This window comes from Acomys minous (genome assembly GCF_964271855.1).
Source record: "Acomys minous genome assembly, chromosome: 12".
Taxonomy (NCBI): Eukaryota; Metazoa; Chordata; class Mammalia; order Rodentia; family Muridae; genus Acomys; species Acomys minous.
In genome coordinates, this window is record NC_140493.1 from 50,531,312 (window position 1) to 50,538,939 (window position 7,628).

Below are 7,628 nucleotides of genomic sequence, written 5' to 3' on the forward strand. Positions count from 1 at the left end.
TCACTAAACTGGAAGCTACAATATAAACAGTGTTGACCTGGTCCAGACCCATGCTCACCCTTTGCATTCAGCTTCAGTCTCTGAGAGTTCATATTAGCTTTGTTTATATTGATTAAGAGAACCTTGTCTTTGTTGTTGTTTTTGTCTTGTTTTGTTGGTGTTGTCCATACCATCTGGGTCTTACACTCTTTCTGTCTCCTCTTCCTTAAGGTTCCTTGAGTTCTGAGTAGAGGAATTTAATAAACTTATCCCATTTAAGGATGAGTGTTCCAAAGTCTCTCATTCTCTACATAATGTCTGGATATCTAGTCTCAGATACCCAAGTGGTAACATGTATAGGTTCCATCTTTTGGAGTAGGCCTACGTCAAATCAGTTGTTAGTTGGTTACGTCCAATTTGTATTGGGAATTGTAGAATGTGTAGAGGTAACTTTGGTGGAACATTTCCCAATATAATTTTCTTTTATTATTGCCACTTATTACCATGAAAGCTAATCTCAGATTTAAAGAATATTTAATAAACCATGGTAAATGAAGAAAAAGTAATTTGTAGTAAAAATATTTTTGTGTAAACTTCTTTTATCTCTAAAGCTACATAAAACTGGAAGAATTTTTTTAATAGTAGGAGAGAATATTACCACTTCCTACACAGTTGTTTTCCAATCACTTTCTGGGAAATGAACATCATATGGAGAATTAAAATCGCTGTCGGAGCTGAAAGTTTCACAGTTTTCGTTTCTTCAAAATATTATAAATGACTTCCCTCATGGATCAGAGAGACTTTGGCTATAGCTTGTGGCTGGGAAGGGAGACAGAGACCTCAGCTCAGGGAAAATGGAGCTTCAGTAGTGATGATATGAAAATGTCAGGGGAAGACACACAGCAGGAACAAACTTGCTGAGGGCCTAGTCATGACCAAGTACAGATGGGAAGTGACATCACCAACCAGGTATTTCAATTTTTGGTGAAAGCATCTAGCTCCAGTGTGTCAGTACTGAGCCTGTTTGAGAGTGGTGTTGCCATGATTATGGAAGATACAGGGAAAATCTTCAAGAAAGAAAAGGAAATAATGAAAGGAATTGATTTTCCCAGCAGCATTTCAGTAAGTATTTGTGCCTGTCATGTTTCCCCCTTTGAAGAGTGACCAGGACTACATACTCAAGAAAGGTGACTTGGTAATACTTGACCTTGGGGTCCATGTGGATAGCTTCATTGCGGCTCACACTTCTGTAATTGCTGTAACTTAGAGGCTCCCGTCTGCAGGGCAGAAAGCAGATGTCATTAAGGCAGCTCACTCTTGTGTCGAAGCTGCCTTAAGACTTGTCAAACTTGAAAGTCAGAACACGCAGATGACAGACGCCTGGAACAAAGTTGCTCGCTCGTTTAATTGCACACCAAAAGAAGGTATGTTTTCACACCCGGTGAAGCAGCATGTGACCAATGGAGGAAAAACATTACCCAGAATCCTATAGGCCAGCAGAAGAGGGACCACGAAAAGGCAGAATTTGAGGTATATGAAGTTCATATACTCAGGAGAAGGGAAGGGCGAAGACATAGGACACAGAACCACCACTTACAGATGAGACCCTCTAAACAATATGGCCTGGAAAAACATTCGTGAGCCCTCTTCAGTGATGTGGAACAGCATTTTGATGCCATGCAGTGCCATTTACTTTAAGAATATTTGAGGAGGAGAAGGCTCAAGTGGGTGTGGTAGAGTTTGCCAAATATGAGTTACTACCAGCCAGTTAATGCTCTCCATGAAAAGGAGGGTGAGTTTCCCAATGTAAATATACTGTTCTGCTCATGCGCGTGACGCTAGGGACGGAGCTGGGTCCCATATCCACAGCTTGCCATTACAGCCTCATCACCTTCTCACTGAGCCCCAGGTTCTGTGCAGTACTGTTTGTGTTCTCCACCCAAGACCACCAGCACAGCATCGTCTTCTCTGCTCATTCTAGTTCCTCCTCCCACCGCTCACTCCTCCCAACAACAACAACTACAACAACAACAACAACAACAACAACAACAACAACAACAAAACCAGCTCTAGCTGACTCTGGTGTTGGGACACCAGGCTTCCTAGCCACCGAAGATTACTTTCAGCAGACAGAGAAAAAAATTTAATAATAAAATAAGGAGTAAAAAAATAATAAATTTTTATCTTTTTCTTTCTATTGGGATGGACTTTGTGGCAGATTCAATGTCACTAGACGTCTGCTTGACGGAATATGCAAAGATCTAAAAAATGTGTCCTTTGAAATATGGTTTAATTCTTTGATTAAAATATAACTATTCTCAAAATAAATAAAAACAAAATGATAGCAACTATTTAAGGTGCAGAAGGCAGCTACACTAATACCGTCTCCTTTTATCTAATTCTGGTAATTGAAATAAAAAAGCAGTATGGGTCTTATGCCTTTCTACAGTGATTGTTTTTAAGACTGAAGGTAACATTTGATTTCATAGTTTCCATCAGCTCTGTTGTAGGTCAGAGAGATTAAAAACATCTCCCATTATTGTTTTCTCTGGGTATCCAGACATCCTCTGAATTTTCAGCTTGCATACTAGACCATGCTGTGAGTCACATGGAAATTCTGCATTCTCACATCAAAGAGGCATGAAGGAAAAAAAAGGAAGATGTGTCCTATTGGCCTTTCCTGAGACTGCTGGACCTCTTGCATGTGCAAGTTGATTCTTTGGTTGGGCTTGAATAGCTCCAGCTACTTTATCATCAAATGTGGATTTAATCTGTCCATCTGTAAGGCCTACAAACCACATTATTTGTGTGTAATGAGGTTCTATCACTGAGTGATGTGATTTTTTTCTTTCCTTTTTGTCTCTAATAACATCATTTTTCTTAAACTCTTTTCAAAGCCATTGATATCAATCTCTGATGCACCAAGACTCCCAATAAATTATTTCAATAAATTTTAAATTTTATGCTATATAAATTTCAGACATATACTCTTTGCTTTAAAAATAACATTTCATTGAAATCTGCAATTTTTGCTTTTCTTTCTTCTTTACTTATGTCTTTATTTAACTCATCAATGTCATTTGAACTTATATTTTCCTTATCTATAAGGCTGGTTTTATTATTTTTCTATCTCCTTAATATGCACATGCTCTTGTCCCATCATGTGTCCTACAGGAGTTATCATGTGCCAAACTAGTATGACAAAGAACCGCAGAAAGCATAGATCCTTTTCTCCATAATATATGTTTGCTTTCCTCCCACCAGGTGAACAAAGGGAAAGGATTTCCCCACAGAGCAATTATGACTTGAGGTGAGAGTTGAGGTGGCCTTGTCTTTCATGGGTGTCTCTTCTTTATAGATATTTCTTACTGAACTTTGAATTAAGAACCTATCTGACTTTGCATTCTCATAGTTAACAGTTCCTAAAACTTGTATGCCAATCTCCAGAGCCAATGTTTTAATATCTCCTCAACTCTTATTTTAATATTGTATTTTGTGTGTGTGTGTGTGTGTGTGTGTGTGTGTGTGTGTGTGTGTGCTGTACATGTTAGTACAATGTCTATTGAGGCCGAAAGCAGAGTCCATGACAGAAGTAGCCTCTACTCCCCATTTTATGGCACCTACATGGAAATGTGTATGCCTGTGATGCCTATGTACTACATATGAGTAGAAGGTCTAGGTACTCACAATTCATGATCCTTGATAGATGCATCAGTCTGAAGCACGCACCCTCCAACCTGGGCCCAGATTTGCTTCCTCCATTGGTCTCCTTGTGGAGCTCCTGACAAACCCAGGTCTTTGCATTCCCCAACTCTTCCATAAGACTCCCTGAGCTCCACCCCAAATTTGGCTGTGAGTCTTAGCATCTGCTCGGATCCCCTGCAGGTGGAGTCTTTCAGAAGACCTCTGTGGTAGGCTCCTGTCCTACTTCTTCTCTTTAACTGCTTCCGGTGACTATTTTGATTGTCCTTTTGAATGAGAATTAAATATTTTTCCTAGGGTACTTCTATTATTTAGTTTCTTTAGGTCTGTGTATTGTAGTGTGATTATCCTGCCTTGTGTGGCTAAGATCCACTTGTAAGTGAATATATACCTGAGTGTCTTTCTGGGTCTGGGTTACCTCACTCAGCATGATTGTTTCTAGATCTGTCCATTTGCCTTCAAATTTCAAGATTTCCTTGTTTTTAATAGCTGAGTCTAACTTCCTATTTTGAGTTAATTCTGGCTTTACAAATTGCAAATACTGTAAATTAGATTCTATACATCTTACATTCATACAATTATAACTAAAATTAATAAAATAGTCTTAATTAAACATTGAAATTCAGGCTTTCAATGACACTGAAGTTTTTTTCTATCAGAAGCCTTTTAGTGACCCAGACTTCTGTCAAGTCTGAGAGATAACACACATGTACATCAGGAGCCTTGTCTCCACCAATCTCTGATGACCTGTCAGCTTCTCTTTCAGTTTTGTGATTGAAAAATTGGAAGGGTATTGTTTAGGTATTTTGTAGAATAAGTATAAATCTAGGTTTGTTTCTGCATTTCACAGAATTTATCTAGAGGTGTAATTGGAAAGATAATGTTCAGAGAGCATGAGAGAGATGTGGGTGCATATCAACAGGATTTATCCAGTATCTAGTATATTTGATGATGGGGAATATATTGACATATACTGGGAGTATAGAAGGAGAGAGAGAGAGAGAGAGAGAGAGAGAGAGAGAGAGAGAGAGAGAGAGAGAGATTAGCTATGCAAATGATAGAATCATGAGTCTGGTTATGTAGTCCAGTGACATTGCTTATATGCTTACATTCACTGGAAATTTCATTGACTAGAATTGAGTTAATAAGTTCATTTTATCCCCTACAGATGGAGGAGAAGTTATGGGGAGAATACAATGAATAGGGGTAATTTATGGCCATTTTGGAGGCTGTTATACCATACCCAAATATAAAAGTTAATTTTTTATAAGTAAATTAAAATCAAAAATCACTGTTATTCTGGAAATACAGAAAACATAAATCAGGGAGAAATGAACTCCCTGTCCATGCTTCATGAACTGTCCACATCATGAAGCAGAACCCAAAGGGGCTTCTTTATGTAACATTAGAAAATATTTTTTTTCACTGTAAAGTGCAAGATAAAGACTAAAATAACTTTTCATAAACATGATGTATGGTATCCTCATTAGAAAATCTTCCTCACTGGAGAACAAGACATCAACAAATAGCTAATAAAGTTACAAATGTGTGGAATAAAATTTTCTCATTGCTGAAGTGGATAGTTTAAACCTTAGTAAGTGAAGATAGATCAACTTCTGTTGTGCAAGATCAGAGTGAGAGATATCGCTGTAACCCTGAGTTTAATATGATGGAGAGATCAAAGGTGGTAGGTAGGGAATAGATTATGAATAGATGGTAGATAGATAGATAGATAGATAGATAGATAGATAGATAGACAGGTGGGTGATAGGTATAGATAGATGATGAATAAATATTATAAATACATACCTATATGTATATTTGAAAATATCCATATATCATAAGATAGATGATGATACATAGATTATTGAAATATCATAGGCATAGGTAGATAGAAAGAAAGAAAGAAAGATAGATAGATAGATAGATAGATAGATGATTGAGTGTTTGAATACTTAATCCCAAAATGGTGTTGATGTTTTAAGAGGTTATGGAGGTAGAAGAATGCTGAATAAACATACAGGTTTAGGTTGGCTAATTTTGCAACCAGAGTTCCTCCTGTGCTTCCTAACAGTCAACAGTTTGTCACCAGATCTGCCATTTCCATTATCACACCTGTAAGCTCTTTCTACTGCTAAACTTTCCTGACCTCCAGGAGCTGCATCTCTTTAAATCTTCTCACACCACTAATAGTAACTAAGGTTGAGGTTGAATGCGTTTTTAAATGGTCTATGGCAAAGTACATGGAAATCATTTACCATGTGGAAGTGAATGCCAGAAAACTAAACAGCTGTACAATAATGTCAACTCATGTACGCAGACTTCCCTGGACCATCCACAGCCTGCAAACTATCTCAGTCTGGATCAGTACAGGACTCTTTGTCATCCTCATGTCATAGGTGTTTCCAGTTGTATTGCCTTTGGAAAGTCCCAATCCAAAAATTGTCCTTACTATACAATGACCACCTGATGGAGAGATTCTCTGGTCTCACAGAGTGCAGCACAACTCTCCAGGCTCTTCTGGATTTGACAGCATCTATTGTAAAGTCAGGTGCAATTCTAGTATTTATATGATACTTAGTCTTTTTCTTTTGCTGATTTTAATGTCACGTCTTTATTCCGTATGCTTAGTGTTTTGATTATGATGTGGCCAGTTCATTTTTTCTTTTTCTTATTATTAATTTATTCTTGTTACATCTCAATGGTTATCCCATCCCTTGTATCCACCGATTCTTCCATCCCTCCCATTTTCCCCTTATTCCCCTCCCCTATGACTGTTCCTGAGGGTGATTACCTCCCCTTGTATATGCTCATACGGTATCAAGTGTCTTCTCGGTAACCTGCTGTCCTTCCTTTGAGTGCCACCAGATATCCCCCTCCAGGGGTCATGGTCAAATGTGAGGCACCAGAGTACTTGAGAAAGTCATATCCCACTCTCCACTCAATTGTGGAGACTGTTCTGACCATTGGCTAGATCTGGGTAGGGGTTTAAAGTTTACCACCTGTATTGTCCTTGGATGGTGCCTTAGTTTGAGCGGGACCCCTGGGCCCAAATCTTCCTACCATAATGTTCTACTTGTAGGTTTCTAGGACCCTCTGGATCCTTCTACTTTGCTATTCTTCTATGCTTCTCTCATCCAGAGTCTCAATAGGATGTTCTCCCTTCTGTCCCAGTTTCCTGGTAAGTGAAGGCTTTCATGGGACATGCCCCTTGGGCTAGTATGCAGATATAAGTGAGTATATACCATTTGAGTCTTTCTGCTTCTGACTTAACTCACTCATTATGATCATTTCTAGCTCAATCCATTTGTCCACAAATTTCGGGAATTCCTTGTTTTTAATAGCTGAGTAGTATTCCATAGTGTATATGTACCACAGTTTCTTTATCCATTCTTCTATTGAGGGACACTTAGGCTGTTTCCATGATCTGGCTATTATGAATAAGCAAATTTTCTTGTTGTGTGCTGGAGCATCTTCTGGGTATATTCCGAGAAGTGGAATAGCTGGGTCTTGAGGAAGCCATATTACCATTTTTCTGAGATAGCACCAGATAGATTTCCAAAGTGGCTGTACTAGTTTGCATTCCCACCAGCAATGAAGGAGTGTTCCTCTCTCCCCACATCCTCGCCAGCATGTGGTGTCACTTGAATTTTTGATTTTAGCCATCCTGATGGGTGTAATAATGGGATGGGTAGAGGGAAGAAAAGTGTGGTGGATAATATCTGTGTGTCTCTCTGGGGATGATGTCCAAGAGGGAAGGGAGATCACTGGAGATTTCCTGATATAGAGATGGGGATGAAACCTGGGCAACGGCTGTTAGATCTTAAGAGCAGAAGAAAAGGTGTACGCCCTCTTTTAGCCTACTTGTTGCTGTGAGAGGGAAGGTCTTTGGTTTAGCAGCAAGTTCCTGATGGAGTTGAAGTCTTGCAGAAAGCAACAAGTAAGGG

General features: G+C 38.9%; 1 pseudogene across 1 annotated transcript; it reads left to right on the forward strand.

Moving 5' to 3' along the window:
* Window positions 1–861: 861 nt before the first annotated feature.
* Window positions 862–1,849, forward strand: LOC311578333 (proliferation-associated protein 2G4-like; annotated as a pseudogene). Its single transcript has one exon. The product of its transcript is annotated as a proliferation-associated protein 2G4-like (transcript).
* The last annotated feature ends 5,779 nt before the right edge of the window (window positions 1,850–7,628 follow it).